This window comes from Protopterus annectens, chromosome 6.part0 (genome assembly GCF_019279795.1).
Source record: "Protopterus annectens isolate FY-2018-M chromosome 6.part0, PAN1.0, whole genome shotgun sequence".
In the NCBI taxonomy this organism is placed as follows: Eukaryota; Metazoa; Chordata; order Ceratodontiformes; family Protopteridae; genus Protopterus; species Protopterus annectens.
In genome coordinates this window covers 1,342,550,962-1,342,569,808 of record NC_056737.1, presented here as the reverse complement: position 1 = coordinate 1,342,569,808, position 18,847 = coordinate 1,342,550,962, and positions in this window count along the sequence as shown.

Genomic DNA, 18,847 nt, shown 5'->3' with positions numbered 1-18,847 from the left:
CACAGTCTGACATCTGTGATTGCCTCCACCACATTGGTGACACCATGGAACATTTCACTGATGTAGTGGACAGATGGTGGTCTCAGACAGTGTTTGTCTTTGAGCATACATTATCTGTGCTGGAATATGTAGTTGGGGTTGGGCATCAGACACATGGACATAGGCCAGCAACACCATCTGCTGGTAGTCCACGTGGCCATGCACACTCAAGGTCCTGTAGTAGCAGAACCTCCAGTCTTACAGAGGGAGGTGTGCTGTCCACACCTTGATGTCGCAGGCCATGGGCATGTGGTCCTGGGCAGTCCTGTGAGGGACACAGGCCCAGCAGACAGCAGTCACTGTCAAGGTACTAGCACCACTTCTGACTTTGGGCATGCAGGCCACCTACAGACACACACTGTACCACTCCATGGCCCATGTCACCAGGACCCCTTCTTGACTCACACACATGCTGTCAACTGTTTGGCACAGCCTAGGCCTCCAGCACCACCATATCACACCTTATGCATGTGATGATACCTGTGCCACATACCTGCCATCCATGCCATCGATGCAGGGACCTGCATATATGTGTCTGATGCACAGGGGATCTATATAACTTTGTGTGTTTGTGTAGTGCAGTAGAGTTATGCCACTGCAGTTGTTGTGGGCCATGACAGGTACTATATGCTGGCATGTGTTAGGAGTACACATCAAATATTGTGCATCTTTGTTGCCTGATGGTACACTGGTGGTAGTGTTACAGAATGACAGAGGTGTCATGGAGCTGTGTATGTTTTTGTCCCAGGAGTCTGAACGTACAACTATGGAGACATGGCGGAAATACAGTGGCACAAAATGACAAGGCAGCATAGCAGAGATATGACATCAACAAGGTATGCCAGTATATGTGTATGGCTCCCTGGATGCATATGTGTAGAACATTGTGTCAGGGACAATGGGGACATTCAGTGCCATCATGCTTTCATACCCTGTGATAGACTCACTACACTTGATATGTCACCTGGGTAGTCTGCAAGTACAATTGTAGATGGTGGTGGATATCAATTATGCTTATGTAGAGGGCCAGCGTCTAGTCACAGGACCATAAAATACATAACCAATGCATAGGATTAGGCCACATGGGCATGTCTCTAGTGCTGTCAGGGGGCATATTTATAAGCACACACACAAAAGTTGGAGGCTGTGTGAGTAGAACCCCTATCTATCTAGTATTGCACACTTGCAGTATTCATCACAGGGGCCACACTGTTAATTTGCTGCTATACTGTCAGTCAGTGCTCTTAAGGTGGATGACATCAGCAGGCCTTGTAAAGGAAGCCACTGTTGAGGCCACCAGATAGTCAGTGGGCGTAAAATGTATAACCATTGTGAAATAGTCAATAGGGGCTTCTCTGAAGTGCTGCAAGGGGATATATTCATGCACACACACAGTTGGATGCTGTGATATTAGAACTTCTACCTATTTTGTATTACACACTATAGCTTGCAATACTCATCACATGGGCCACACTGTTTATCCACTGCTACACTGTCAACTAGTGATAGATGACATCACCAGGTCTTGCAATGGACACCACTGTTGAGGTCAGCAGATAGTGGGCATAAAATGCATAACCATTGCACAGATACAGTCCATAGGGGCTTGTTTAAAGTGCTGCAAGGGGATATAGTCACAGACACACAGAGTTGTAAATTGTGAGATTAGAACTTCTACATATCTAGTATTACACACTATAGCTTGCAGTTTTCACATATGCCACACTGTTTATCTGCTACTACACTCTCAGCCAGTGCTCTTAAGGTGGATGACATCAGCGGGCCTTGTAGACTAGGGAATTTAGAGGCCAGCAGCCAGTCACAGGGTCAAAATGCATACCAGTGCATGGAGACAGCATATATGAGCATGTCCGTAGAGCTGTGAGGGGATTTATTGATACACACACACACACACACACACACACACACACACACACACACACACACACACACACACACACACACACACACACTCACTCTTGAAGGATGTGAGATTAGAACCTGTACCTAATTAGTATAGCACACTACAGCTCATAGTACCTATCGCATGTGCCACAGGTTATGTCTGCTGTATATGTTCATGCAGGCACAGTACTTGTAGAGTATGCTAAGTGGCCTTGTGTTAGACAGCATGTGTGACCTGCATAGTGATACTGCTTGGTAGTGTTATTGTATCTAGGGTCCTAGAGGTGGGATACCTGGTCATATCTCTGCTATGTGTGTACACCTACCATTCTGGCCATATGTGGCTGTTTGCAGTTTGATAGGAATGTGTAGAGTTATGCATCATATGTTTGGTACGTTTTAGATAGCATTGTGATTTTCTGGCACATTAGAGGCAAAACATTATAGAGTGACATTAGGATATGAATGAGGGGCATTTGAGTTACTGACTCCATTCACATCAGTGGATTCATGCTAATGCAAGACCTGTTATTCTATCAACTTTCCACATTTGTCTGGCCAATAGTTAATCCTTCTCCTAATATTTGGGCCTTTGTCCCACTATTGTTTATGGCTTTGTCCAGATTCCCTGCTCAAACAGGTTGAGAGGTATGATGTGACTGGGGTACACGATGTAACACCACACTCAGGGTGACAGTCTTCATACCTCTCACTGTACATGATTTTGCAGAATGTCCAGCATTCCACCCCATATGTCTGCTCTGTTCCTCATACAGTTGTGTCTGTCTGGTAACATACTCTAAAATGCAGTCCACTGAAATGTTGTAAGTACTGACACAGTTAAGTGATGGCTTTTACATACTGCAGCTAATCTGATCTGTTACAACCTGCTGTTATACTAGCCACCTTCTAGGTTACTCATAGCATGTATAATATCTGTAGGTTTGGACCTCTGTCCCCCCATTTTCTCTGGCTGTGTCCAGCTTCCTTGCAGTAATGGATTACGCTGTTATGACAGTCTGTGGGACTCCTACCATGCGAGTAACTCCCATGCAAAAGTTGTAGGTGTGGCCATCTTCGAACCCTCTACCATAATAATGTCCTTAGCCCAGTGAGCCACACCAGCCTCCAGAAAGTGAGGCTTAATTCCTCACACTATCATCCGCATACAAACATACACTGTGACCCCTGCTATGACCCCTACATTTTGTGGAAAATACATGTGACCAGGTTCTTTGTGACAGCCGTGGAATTGTGTGGTCTGCTGATATATCCTTGCAAACATACTGTTACTGCAGTTGTATGGGAACACTGATGTGTTGGGGGTAGGGGACTCTGGCACTGAGAGTCATGCATCTGTCCTATCACCATACTGTTTAGCATTTCCCTTGCATAATGCATTGGGGTTTCCAGCCATGTGGCCTAATACATATTACGGGGCACCCAGTATTGGAAAGAGTACCTGTTTTCCCAAGTAGCTATTAGTTCTCTGCAAGCAACCCAGTAGCCCACTCTATTCCCTTGCATACATGCAGCAGGTCCATACATAGGCTACCATAGTCTAGTATCCAGTACATTTTTTGTATAAGATAGTGACTTACCTTGCGAATGCAGCAGTTGAGTGACCTGTATTTCAGGGCTGACTCTGTCTGATGCATGCAGTACACAGCCAATACGTGGTTAGGTACAGGTTGTGTGGTCTGGCTGCCATCCTTTTCAGTATCTATGCAAATCGGAGTAAAGTGTCAGTCCCTAGGACCCTAGGTTGTCAGTGTATGTGTTATGTGTCATCTCTTGGCCAAGGCCAGGGCATACTGGGCATGCCTACATCTGCCTACAGGGACAGCTTCAGGGGGTTCCTCCTCCGAGTCACCCTGTGGGTGTGGCTGTCGGGACCTAGGCACTGGTGGGGAGTTGTGTATCCCTTCACTCTAATGATACTGCCACAGCTGTTTCCACAGGATCATATTGTGTAGCATGGCACATACTGTGAACATCTGTGCACATCTGTACACATGTAGCTTGAGAGTACTGCAGGGCTCCACCAGATATATCTAGGCACCAGAACTGTGACTTGAGCAGCCCAAACACATGTTCTATGATGTTCCTAGTTTGTGCTTGTGCCTCATTATGACATACTTCGGTGGGTGGGTGTGCATTCCTGATGGGTGTCATCATCCACGGTTCCAGTGTGTAGCCAGCATCCCCCAGTAAATGTCTCCCAGGCAAACATCTGGTACAGCGGTGATGTGTGCCAGATATGGGGGTCTGATAACTGCCAGGGCTGCTAGCACACACATTCATGATAATGCCCTGGGCATTACACATGATCTGACAGTTGATGGAGTGATACCCCTTGCTGTAGAAGTAGACTCTACTCTCCTCACCGGGTGGTACTTTGCTGTATAGATGAGTGCAGTCTATGGCACCCAGTACCTCAGGGTAGTGTGCTGCATGGCAGAAGAGTTGCAAACTGTTAGCCCTCTCCTCAGGGTTCCAGGGTAAATGTGCTCACTGTCATGTGTTAGCATGGCATCCAGGAACTGCTGGAGTACCTTGGATGCTGATGTCTGTGAGACCCCCATCATGTCCCCAGTTGGTCTTTGGAGAGTACCATGCTCTCCAGTTTTAATAACCACGAACTAACTATACCACGGTCCATCTCCCCCAAAACTAGATATTATCATAAAATAATAAGTAAAGCACTGAAACTAATAATCACTGTACAATTTACTCTGATGAGGGATGGGGATATCCACCCTAACCCTGGACCCACCCTTCCCACAAGCTCCCAGCCCACTACCACCTTCAACATATGGTCAAATTCAAGGTCCCCTAACTCTCTCCTGACCTGTCACCTAAACATCAGGGGTATTAACAACAAGGTCCATAATCTTCATGCCCTTCTAGCTACCTACTCACCTGATGTGCTATGTCTTAAAGAAACCAGGCTAAAACCAGAAACTAAAAATGATGAGGTTATCCCATCAGGGTACAACATACTTAGATTAGACCATAACAACAGGAAAGGTGGAGGAGTAGCAGTTCTGTTTAAAAACACAATAGATGTCACACTAGCCCCACAACAACCCTCTTGTTCAATAATGCAGAAGCCCTAGTTAGCAAACTACAGCTTAACAAAAGTAAATCTATATTCATTGCCTGTATTTATATCCCCCCAGGCAACAATGCAAATACCCTAGAATACTTCCTCCAATGGCTATCCCACACATACCCCATGTAACTATGGTGTTAGGAGATGTTAATATTGACTGGAACAATTATTCCTCTGAATCTCCCACCACCCATATAAATCTTTACGGTTATACCCAACTTATATCCTCATCCACCAGAATAAATAAATCCAACTACAAAGGCAGTATCCTGGACTGGATTCTTATCAACAATCACCTGTATAACATGGGTACCCTCCCAGATGATATAAGTGATCACCTATTCACTTACATCATTAAGCATAAAGTAGATAACCACCACCAGGTTCTATATAAATCTATCAGAAACATCAAGAACTTCAACTCCACTGACTTTCAGAATGAACTCAGAGCAAGCAATTGGGCCATACTTAAAGAACTTCTACTAGATGATGCTGTAGCCTACTTTAATTCTAAATTCCTCTCCATTCTAGATTCCCACACTCCTATCCGCACCCTCAGAGCCACAACTAAGACCACCACCTGGCTCTCTAAAGTAACCAAAACCAAAATCATAGCAAGAAGTAAAGCATGGGACAAATGGCGCACCTCCAAAGACCCACTTGACCATATTAAATTCTGACAACTGAGGAATGATACCAAGAAAGCCACACTGCTAGACAAAAAAAAAAACTTCTGTCAATACCTTCAGCAAAAAACACCAGTACAAACCTCAAAAATTTTGGGCAGGCATAAACAAACTGCTCCACCCTGGCCAAACCTCCACCCCCACCCCCTCAACTTGTGACCTTAAAACTCCAGAGGAAACTGCTAACATCATTAACAATTCTTTTACCAAAACCATCCAATCACTAGCTAGCCAACTACCCCCCACCAGCTCCTTTCAAAACTCCTCCAAAACCACTACCCCACTCCCTTTCACCTTCCAACCTGTGTCTACATCCACATCCAATCTCTAATTAATAAACTAAAGCCCACTACCCTGGCAGCTGATCTCCTCCCACTAGAATATGTACAAAAAGGGGCAGATGCCATTACATACCCTGTCTTGATCATAATAAACCACACCTTGACTGAAGCCACTATCCCCTCTCTCTGGAAGTTTTCCCACGTCATTCCCCTTCATAAAGGAGGGAATTCTTTAGACCTCTCAAACTTCTGACCAATAGCCATACTATCACCATTGGCCAAAATTATGGAAAAGTGCATCCACAACCAATTAATGCATTATCTCACCCAAAATAAACTACTGGCCAACTCTCAGCATGGTTTTAGGCCATGTCACAGCACCACATCAGCCCTCCTATCCTTCTCTAACTCTATCAACATCAACCAAAACAATAACAAACTTACCTCAGCTCTCTTCTTACATCTCTCTAAGGCCTTTGATATGGTCAGTCACCAACTGCTTCTCCATACCCTGAAGGGACTGTCACTGAATAGTACCTCTATTAAATGGTTCCAATCTTACCTGTCTGATAGACAACAAGCAGTTTTATGGAAGAATACCCTGTCTACACATCTACCCATTACTCTAGGAGTCCCACAAGGCTCCATTACTAGGATCACTACTCTTAGTCTTTATCAGTGACCTACCCACCATCACTCCCAAGGCCACCTGCATCCAATATGTGGACAACTCTACTTTAATATGTACTGTCTCCTCCTCTACTGAGCTTATGACCCTAACCCACAATACTTTCAGTGATGTAGAAAAATGGTTCGCAAACTGTCAGCTTCTATTAAACCCCAACAAAACTAAACTGCTCACCTTTCCCCCCACCTGCAGATCCTCCTCACTATTCGTTACTATAAGCTCCAACAATAGCACAGTTATATCCCCAGATACTCACATAAAACTCCTGGGCATCACAGTCAACAACGCCCTAAAATATGATATCCATGTCAATAAAACCATCAAATCTGTCAACAAAAAACTGGACTCCCTATACAGGATCAAACCCTTCCTCACTCCTTTTGCAAGAACCACTATCGCTCGGTCCCACCTACTTTCTACCATCCTCTATGCCTCCCTTCTCTTCACTAACCTGAACCAAGCCACCCTTATCAAACTTGCTAGTTGTTACAACCATCTTGCAAGATTTGCTATAGGTGCTACCTCTAGGACCCACCATTGTATCAACCTAACCCAACTGAGATGGCTGGGCCAGTATTCTCCGATACAACCAACTTGTAATAACCCACTAAATACTATATCAACCCAAAAAAACACCAGCACTAAATAAGATCATCAAACCATACAGCAACCTGAGGTCACTATGCTCTGCTGACAAACTGCTGGTGCAAACAACTAAGAGCATAAATGTGGCTAGGGACTCTCTATTCGCCAACTCAGTAAGCAAAACTTAGAATATGCTACCTGCCGAACTTACTTACCAATCCTCCTTAACCCAGTTCAAAAAAAGCCTCAAACTAAACTTCCAACAGCATTGGCAAAGTCCCTGCTTAAACCCAGACTAATTACCACTCGTTGTTCCTGCAAACTCTCCCTAAGCATTTCAGTCATATACTCTAATAAATGTATGAATTCGTGATGGGACTTAGCCCATAACTGCGTGTATTATTGTCTGAAACTGAAGCCGCATATGTCTACTATGTTTTATCTAAGTTTGTAACCCCACTGAAAACTGCATATTATACTTATCTCTAAATGTTTCTATTGTTCCTAATGTATTTGTACTCTGCTTTCTGGAGCATTTATTCCTGGGCCTCTGCTGAAAATGGACATGTATCAAGTCAGACTTTCCCGGTAAACAAATGTAAAATAAATACATAAATAGTATCCTAGGGCTACACATACCTTTGTTTCCACTAGGATGGGCTCCCTTATGTTGGCTCTGGGCCTGAGTTGAGGGAGGCAGAGCTCGGTGAGTTCTTGTACTATGTCCCTGTCCACCCTGTAGAGCTCTACAATCTCCAGCTCATGTAGCTCCTGGAAGGTTACCCTGGGCCTGAACACTCTTCTCCTTCTCAGTCTAGGCCTATCAGCAGCAGCAGCATCAGCACTGACCTCAGCATCTAGCACATACAGATGTAGCAGAGCTGCAGCAGCCCCTAGCAGTACTTTAGTTAAAAATCCAATGTTTGTACTCTACTGGTGCACAGTATGATAGGATCATAGGATCATAGCATGTTACTACACTATTGTCCTTGGGGCCCTTATAAGCTTAGCCAAGAGTTTAGCCAAATCAGAACCCAATGCCCCTTCCAGCATGGACATGGGTGGAATTCCAGGGGTATATGTTCTGTTTCTCATCCAGTTATCCAGGTTACGCTTAAAAAGGGGTAAAGAGGTACTCTGCTTGATGTGGAGAGGGAATCTATTCCATAGATGAGGGAGGCTCTGGGACAAAAATCTGTCCCACCAACAAGTCTTGCTGATGTTACAGACCAGGTTGAGGCCACGTGTGTGGGTTACTCGAGTGAAGCATGACTTGCGGATATGCAGCAGTCTCATCAAGGTAGGGTCCATGATCACCTTGTATGTCAGACAGGTCACCTCTGAGGAGTCTGTATGAAACTGAGTAGAGGGATAGGGATTTTAGCCTATCTGTGTATGGTAGATATTTGAGGTCCTGGATTCTCCTGGTGAGGAATCTCTGTGATCTCTCTAGCTACTGCATGTGCCTTGCAAGGTACATGCCGAAAGGTGGATTGTACTCAATACTGGGCCTTATAAGGGAAGAATACAGGGATGTTATGACCTCCTTGTCCCTGGATAAGATACCCTTACTTATGAGGTGGGTCATGTAGAAGGCTTTCTGTATCACAGAAGCAACATGGTGGTCAAACGTCAGGTTGCTATCAACCTGGGTGCCCAAATCCCTCACGACTGATTGTGTGCTTAGAACATTGTTATTAATGTGATAATTTATGGGGACGCCACTCTCCCCAAAGGGGATGATGATGAATTTTTTGGTATTCAGCTTGAGGCCATGTTTCTGGCACCAGTCATTTGTCTGAGTGAGACCCTCTTGGAGGATGTCCACATCACTAGGGGAATTGATGACAGCACCAAACTTGCAGTCATCTGCAAACTTGGTCAGCCATAGCCCACTAGTTTTGGCCTGCACCTCAGAAATGTATATCCCAAATAACAGAGGCCCCAAGACTGGACCCTTGGGTACGCCGCTTGTTACAGGTCTACTGCTTGAGATGGCTTCCACTATTTTGACTACGTGGTTTCTATCAGTGATGCAGTTTGCTACCCATCTGGTAACATATGGATTGGTGCCTAGTTGAGAGAGTTTATCTATTATACCAGAGTGGGGAATAGTGTCAAAGGCTTTGGTCAGGTCAAGGTAGGCGGTGTGCACCATCTTCCCCATGTCCATGGCTTTGGTGACTGTCTCAAAGAAATCGACCAAATTTAGCAGACATGACCTCCACTTGATGAAGTCAAACTGTGTGGGATCAAATGTTTGGGGGTTGCCAATGTCCTTGTTAATGAGGTCCATGATAATCCATTCCATGGCCTTGCAGATCAGGCTAGTTAGGCTGATGGGTCTATAATTTCCCAAATCGGTGGATGCTCCACCTTTATGTAAAGGGATGATAGTGGCTGTCCTCCACTCAGTTGGGACGAAGCCAATACTCAGCCTTTGGTTGAATAGGGTGCTTAATGGTGCTGCAAGTTCCTGCCTGAGTTCACGTAGTATGGGGGTGAAATCAGACTGTAGGGTGTATGCAACTTTTCTAGTGCCCTTGTGATTGGCTACCTATGATGCATTCCACCTGCCAAGTACATCATTATCAGTGTTTTAATGGCCCAGTTTAAGTGGTACAGGGGTCATCAGTAATTTATATATCATTGGCTTTCTCAGGCAATTTTCTTTTTAAACAGCCTTCCCTGCTAAGCACTGCGGCATGGCATGCAAACTCACTCTACAAATATAAACAATGCTCCGCACTCACTGGACACACCCCCATAGATGAGCAGGCTCAGCACAGCAGTGCACTGTGCAAATGCACTCAAACTAGCTAAAACATGTGCCCTGAAGTTAAACAAAGCTTTGCAGGCACTGGACACACACCCCTGTGGTGCGGGGTGCAAACAAGTGCCGCTGAGCTCCAATGTGCTTAAGAAATACAGGCACACCCCCTTTTGATGTCAGCTGTCTTCTGTGGACACCAACATGGGTCTGGGGCTACACAGATGTGATTTGTGGGCACGGATACCCATTTTTGTTATTCAGTAACCCAGGCTCATTTGCATACAGATCTGTGAACACAGCCAGGAAACTACACTATTCCAGACCCTGCCTCCTTAGCAACCATAGAAATCTACTACTGTATATACTCCATGCAAGGCCCTATAATGCATGTCACATATTTTATTTTTTCGTTTTTACACTTTTAAATATTTTCTTTTTGCATAATGGCATGTTTGTGCACTACTGCTCGCAGCACAAACATGAGTATTAAAAAAATGTAAATTATTTTACATTACTTTTTGGACATACAGGGCATAAGTTTAGCACATATCTGTATTCTGTCCTTCTAATTGAGCTTTTACAGCCACTGTTCACTTTTTTATCTCATGTACATGGAATTTTTCTGTGTACACTTCGGACACCAACACGGGATCTGCAGAACTGCCTATCTTGCTGGATTTCTCCAACACCCTCATTTGCATGCAATTAACCTGCTTATGCGGTGATTTGCATGCCACAGACAGTTCTGTGTTTGCACACTCTTGCACGCCCCTCAGCTCCATTTGCTGGATGGCACAGCTGCTTTCTTCCATGCACGCTCCGTGCCACTGTGCCTACACAGAAAATTAATCCATGTAGGCTTTACTGAATTCCTCTCTCCATCTTTAACAGCAATTTACTGTATATACCACCAGGGAATAACACTGATACTACTGAAAGCATTCTGTATTGGATATAGGTTCATAGGTAGGTACTAGGCTATTGGCCCTAGGGCCTATACAAGCCTAGCCAAAAAGGTACCCTGGCTTTCGCCACCCAAGAAAATTATTTTCCTGTGCCCCTGTCAAGCAGAACCACAGAAGAGATCCCCGGGGTGAATTTCCTATTACCCATCCAATCATCAAGATTTTTCTTGAATAGTGTTAATGAGGAGCTCTGTTTGACAAAGATAGGTAGTTTTTTCCAGAGTATGGGAAGTGTCTGGGACAGGAATCTATCCCTCCAGCATGTTCTGTTTATTGTGGTGACAAGGTTTAGGTCCCTAGAGCATGTAGCTCGGAGGGACTGGGATTTCTTTAAGTGGAGCATGTCCAACAGCTCAGCAAATTAACCATGAAACTATAATACTCAGAGACTTAAATATAGACTGGCAGCTCATAAATTCCACTACCCTCACTGAAGCCATATATTTGTAGAATTTCAGACAATTATTAACCACACCTACTAGAATAAAAAAAAAAATCAGGGAGACACTGAACTTGAAATTGGATTCCTACAAACAAATGAGACAAACTGACAAAAGTAGGCTGCCTCTTAGATAGCATAAGTGACCATACTATTAGAACTCACCATAACCTACATAAACATATTATCTATAATCAAATATAAAATGCAGCCAATTTCACCAAAGATATTTTCAATGAATCACTAAAAAATATAACTGGAATATACACAGAACAATGTTGCTAGATACTGCTGTAGAGCACTTTAATAGCATATTCTTACAGACCTTAAATAATATTGTACCAGTAGGTAATAAAAGAGTAAAGTCCAATCCTGTACCATGGCCGACGAAGGAAAAAAATCATGATGAAAAGGAATAAAGCTTGGAAAAAATGGTATAAAATAGAACTTAAAATGCCATCCAGCAATTTAGACATTTTAGAAAACTTACAAAACTTAGGTCAAACAGGATAAGCAAACATACATGACAAACATATAAACACCCCAAAAGTTGTTTGGTTATCATTAAATAAACTACTCCATCATGGAAAAACCACTAGTCCCTCTTCAAAAACAGAACATACAGCAGACTCTGTCCCTATAGAGTTCAACTCCTGTTTTATACAATCAGTATTATCTCTCTTAGACACTAACACATCTGTCCCCTCACTCTACCCCTGTCCAATCAAAATCACCCACAGCTCTTCAGTTTTAGTCTAGTACCTACATCACTCGTAAGGAAGTTGCTCCTTAAACTAAAAACTAGTTCTGTAGCTGTAGACCATCTACCATTAGACTTTCTAAAAATGACTGCAGAAGTCATAACCTTCCCTGTGTCCATACTAATTAATAGGTCCATAGCAGAAAGATACATCCCATCACTGTGGAAAAAAATCCTACATCATACCACTGCATAAAGGCGGCACATCTACAGCGTTTTATAACTACAGACTGATAGCAATTCTCTTCCCCTCTCCAAAATATTAGAGAAATGTATCTATAGGCAGCTGATGTAATACCTCACCTCAAATAACCTGCTCTCAGAAAGACAACATGGCTTTAGGCCTCAGCACAGCACCACTGCTGCTCTATTACATTTTACCAATATAATGAACAGACATAGAAACAATGGTTTGCTTATGTCCACCATGTTCTTAGACTTTTTAAAGGCATTTGATACTGTTCTTGTGCCAGCAACTGCTTGTTTGACTCTCCTCAGTAGGACTTCCACAATACTCCTTGTTTTGGTTCCTTAGTTACTTATCTGGAAGGCAACACACCGTTAAATGGCAACAAACCTACTCATCCTTTCAACCAGTTACTACAGGTGTCCCTCAGGGTTCTATCCTGGGACCTTTACTATTTAATATTTATTAATGATCTCCACACCTCCAATCACCATGCTAGTTTAGTTCAGTATGCAGATGACTCAACATTAATATGCGCAGTCTCAACAATAAATAAGCTCCAAGACATTACCAATAAATCTTTCTCTTCTGTAGAAACCTGACTCAAAGAATCAAACATCTTACTCAGTCCCAAGAAAACTAAGTTAATGCTTTTTACCTCAAAACGTTGCCAAAATCATAGGTTCATAGGTAGGTACTAGGCTATCGGCCCAAGAGCCTATGTAAGCCTAGCCAACAAGGTTCCCTGACTTATGCCACCCAAGAAAGTTATTTTCCTGTGCCACTGTTGAGCAAGAGACACAGAAGTGATCCCCGGGGTGTATTTCCTATTTCCCATCCACTCATCAAGATTTTTTTTGAAGAGTGCTAATGAAGAACTTTGCTTGACATAGATGGGTAGCCTGTTCCAGAGTATGGGAAGTCTCTGGGAATCTATCCCTCCAGCATGTCCTGTTTATTGTGGTGACAAGGTTTAGGTCCCTAGAGCACGTAGCTCGGAGGGATTGGGATTTCCTTAGGTGTAGCATGTCCAACAGCTCTGAGTTTGACATAGCTTTATATGTTAGGCAGAGATCACCTCGGAGTAGGCGATATGCTACAGAGCAAAGCTGGAGTTTTCTGAGGCGGTCAGTATAGGGCATTTGTTTGAGGCCAGTAATCCTCTTTGTGAGGTACTTTTGTGGCCTTTCCAGCTGCTGCAGATGTCTTGTGAGGTACATTCCAAAAGGGGCATTGTACTCTATAATGGGTCTAATGAGTGTCGAGTAGAGGGGGACAATGACCTCTTTTTTCCTGGATGAGAACCCTTTTATGATGAGGTGTGCCACGTAGAAGGACTTCCTGAGTACTGTGGTGATGTGACTATCAAAGGAGAGGCTATTGCCCACCTGGGTCCCAAGGTCTCGTATAACACATTCATTGTTAAGTAGATTGCTGCCTATGTGGTAGTTCATGGGTACAGAGTTTTTACCAAAGGGGATGACACTGCACTTTTTGGCATTGAGCTTGAGGCCATGGCTCTGACACCAGGCATCTGTCTCAGCGAGGCTCTTCTGCAGGATGTCCACATCATTTGGGGACTTGACTATGGCTCCTAGTTTGCAGTCATCTGTGAACTTTGTTAGCCAGAGGCCTTCTGTGTTAGCCTGTACTTCAGAGAAGTAGTTACCAAACAGGAGAGGTCCCAGGACTGAACCCTGTGGCACTCCATTTGTCACAGCTTTGAGGTCAGATTTGGCGTCTGCAACTTTTACTGTGTGGGTTCTGTCAGTGAGCCAGTTGGCAACCCATCTTGTGATGTAGGGATTTATACCTAGTTTAGTGAGTTTAGCTATAATTCCAGAATGGGGGATGGCGTCGAAAGCCTTTGCGAGGTCAATATAGGCTGTGTGAACCACCTTACCCTCATCTACGGCTTTGGTGGCTGCCTCAAAGAGGTAGGTCAGGTTCAGGAGGCATGATCTGCCTTTCACAAACCCGAACTGGGTGGGATCCAGAGTTTGGAGGTTAGCAATGTCTTTTTTATGAGTTCCATGTTGATACGTTCCATGGCCTTGCAGACCAGGCTCATCAGGCTAATAGGTCGATAGTTCCTGGGATCAGTGGTGGCTCCTCCTTTGTGGAGTGGGATAACTGTTGCTGTGTGCCATTCAGTGGCACAAAGCCTGATGCGAGGCTATTATTGAACATGGTGCTTAAGTGGGGAGCCAGTTTGTTCTGAAGTTGGTGTAAAATGCAGCCTGGGATGTTGTCTGGTCCCATGGATGCTGTGTTGCTGGCTTTAGAGAGTGCAGCTTTTACCTGCGTAGTTGTGACTACAGGGACTCTGCATTCTTCCTGTATAGATATGGGCCCTTTAGGGGGTGAGGGGGGTAAAGTTATCACTGGGCCCTTTAGGGGGTGAGGGGGCGTAAAGTTATCACTGAACCTGCCAGGATGTTGGCAATATCAGTTGGTTCTGTAATTTTTGTGCCTTTGTGCTGTAACTCAGAGCAGATCTGAGTGTTGCCATCAAGATTCTTGACATAGCTATAGAATGCTTTGTGGTTGTCCTTAGAATTAGCAGTGATTTTGTTTTCATAGCTAGCTTTGGAGGATCTTATAAGGGATTTCAGCTTCTTACTGAGGCTGACCAGGGAGCTCCTCCACTCATGGGATTTTACTCTCTTTTACAACAGTTTATTCCTTCTGTTGTACAGTTTGTTTATGGCAGGGGACCACCAGATTGGCTTCCTTTTTTTGGAGGATAGCGTCTTGGTTCTGTTTGGGATAGCACAATCCATGCACTCGTGTAAGTGCTTATAGAGTGCATTTGTGTAAGACTCAGCAGTTGTAACTGTATTGTCCATTTACATGGGTGTCATGAAGTTCACCACTTCTGCCTTAAGAAGCATGAAGTTGGCTTTGGAGAAATTTTTTACTGTGGTTTCCTTAATGAGGGCTGGGGGCGGGATGTGGATATCAAGGGTGATTAGCTTATGGTCAGATCGGACGAATGAGGAGTTGACTTCAGGTGTGGAACACCGGTCACTCATGTTGGTAATGACTAGGTCTAGGATATTGTTGCCCCTGGTGGGGGTGTGGATAAGTTGATCCAGGGCATTGGAGTTTATGAATTCCAGAAAGCGCTGAGCTAAGGAGTTGGTACACAAGTAGTTTTCCCAGTTAATGGTGGGGTAGTTGAAGTCGCCCATTATTAGGGTGTTTGGGTGAACCCTAATATTTTCCAGTACATCAAGAAAAGAGGAGTGGGAATCCTGGGGCATGGTGGGGGATCTGTAGCAAGCTACAATTTGGATTGCAGTTTTGCCCAGAGTTAGTTGCACTTGGATAACCTCAGATGAATTATGCTGAGCAACTAGCCTGGAGGTGTGGATATCCTTAATGAATATGGACACACCTCCGCCTTTGGTGTTTCAGTTCAGGTTACATGGCCGAAAAATGTGGTATGAGTTATAGCCTGGTAGTGCAGGGGTGCTCTCTGGAGCCTTGAACCAGGTCTCAGTCACTGCACAGATATCGATGTTCTCCATTTTAAGGAGTGCCTCGAGTGAGTGCATTTTGAGATTTAGACTTCTAGCACTGAGTAGCATTACCCTCAGTTTTTGCTTGCCTGTTCCTGCTACGGTGGTGAATTTATTATTTTATCCTGGCCTAGAAAAGACACTATAGGGGCAGCAAGAGCCTTAGCCAGTATCCAGAATCCCAGGGGCGACAGGTGCAAGCCAGCTGTGGCAAAGCATCGTGGTCTGTCGACCATGTCATCCCAAGCAGACAGATACTGGATCTCTTAGAATGACACCAGAAGCTTAGCCAATTGCTGAAGTCAATCATTTTGTCCTTGTACTGAGGTATCATTCAAGGTGATGGCAGAATGCTACTCAGGGCTAAGGTCATACCTGCCTGGGCTACAAAATCGGAGAACTGTTCCATGTCTCTTTTCATGTAGTCCAGGGAGGTACGTCTCAGGTCATTCACACCAACATGGACAATGACAGAGTCATATTTGTACTTGTTGTGGAGTGACCTGAGTGAGTGGGTTATGTGGTGGATCCTGGCACCTGACTGGCAGCTGACAGTAACCTTCTCCTTGTTTAGCCTGGTGAGTGGGAATCAGTGTGCCTGACTATAGAGTCAAGTATGACTAGTGTGTTGGGTACATTGTTTTGCCTTATTGGCTCTGGTTGAGTGGCACACTGAGTCTGTGGGCTATGTGTCATTTGGGTTGTGTTGGGGGATGGAGGTTGCTTGCGTTTCTGCTTTGGAGGTCTCTGTTGCTTAGACAGATTATTATCGAGAGCCTCCGCAAATGTTTTTGTGTTACTATGTGTGGATTTTGGTGGTGTAGATTTAGTGAGACTACAAAACTTACTACACTACTGTCCAGAAAGGGACCTCCATTCTTGCAACAAATTCTTATTACTTACAAATAAGTCAAAATACTGTTGCAGGAGACTCATTACTCCCAGTACATTCCTAAACTATGGAATAGTATCCCCATGCAAATAAAACTCTCTGACAAACTCAGTAGTCTAAAACCACTGCTTAAACAACATCTTAACCAGTACTGGTCCTGTACATGCTCATCAAAGGGTTAAAATTTTCTGCTGTACAATACTATCCAAATACTCTCATTAAACATAATATTCTCAACCTCTTACTGAAATGACAAAACAATTTCTATACATAACTGCTGCCTGTACAATCCATTAAGTTGCATGCATGCTTGCTCTCTAGTAACTTCCACCTCTGTAAAATCTTAGAACATATATGTGTAAATGTTACCATTTGTGTATAAATGTAAATAGAAATATAACCACTCTGTGTTTGACTGAAATTAGTATAATGCAATGTAAGCAAATGGAACTTTTCTCCCCAGGCCTATGCTGAAAATGGGTATTATCCAGTCAGACTTTCCCGGTAAACAAAGACAACTAAATAAATAAATAATTATAAATAAATAATAAATTGTATCAGTTGTAAACGTGACTAAATTGCTTTCTCCACTGGTGACTAGGCTAGCTATTGTGTGAGTCAATTTTCAGATAGTACAACTTTAATAATTTATTTATTTATTGACATCTGTTTTACTGGTAAAGTCCATTTGGGCAATGGTATCTGTTTTTAGTGAGACCTGGGGAGAAAAAATTCTCCACTACAGACAATATCAACACAACCTCAGACATAATTAACAATTACAGACAGAAGTAACATGTAAGATGAATAAGTAATACAATCAATTTATAATGTAGTTACTATAGGAAATTAAAGGCTTATTTTTAAACTATCGTTCAGCTCCATCCTCTGTGGAAAGGTTTTAAATGATATTGGTATAAGTCTATAAGGCAACATCTATATAAATACATTCATTTTATAAACAAAATGATTGAAATTGTTTGGATCTTGTAAGATATTGTTTTAAGTAATAATGTGTTTATATTTGATAATCAGGTATACCATCAACTCTGAGGTACTGCCATGGGTATCCTAGTAGCAAACACAATAATATTATGCTGTCAGTTTGGTAAGACATACATATTCATAGTACCAGTGTTGGATTTTATCCACCTGTATTATTTTGGCAAAGGCTTGGTGACAAAGTCTTTATGATCTGCCAAAGGAGTCTCAAAGAGTCTCAAGATGTCTTTACTTACTTAAATTCTAAGACCTTTTTTTACATTTTCAGATAAACCTGATGGAAATCACCTACATTATTTTAATTTTACAATTATGCATGTTAAACTTGATATACTAGAAACCAACAAAGGTAAACTGAACAGGTCCTTATATAGAAGCATGCAACCCCCATACATATTTAAAAATATTGTTAGTTAAAAAGAGGTAGCAGGTTAACTACATCTGAAAGTGAAACTATGGATAAAATGCAGAACTTGAGAACATATTTTATTTGCAGGGGCTACAATATCAAAATGACAACAGATCTATGTTATGTTAACTGTATAAAAAATTCCCTTTGTATTCAGAACAGTATCAGAATTTTTTGGAGGACCAGTAACACAAAGACACCGGTACACAGACACAATGTAATACCTTTTATTGGACCAACACAGTTTTTGCAATTACTCAAGCTTTTGAGCTGGCCTTTCATCAGGGTGTTATTAAATTACTGATGTTAGATGCAGTGCTTAATTATTCACAAGCATTGACAAGTATAAAGCATTAGTCCAAGAAGTTATAAAGTTGAACCATGTTACGTCATATAACAGGAGAACATTGGACATCAGAGCTGTTATTGAAAATAATTGGTCTATTCTATTTGCACTTGATTCATCAAAAACAAAAATCCTTCCTTGGTATATAAACTCTGTCAAAATCTCAAATGAAAGTTAGGATATAAGGACTGCAGGGTTTATGTAACAATGACTAACACAAAAGGGTATCCACCCTAGTTTCATTTGTAGAC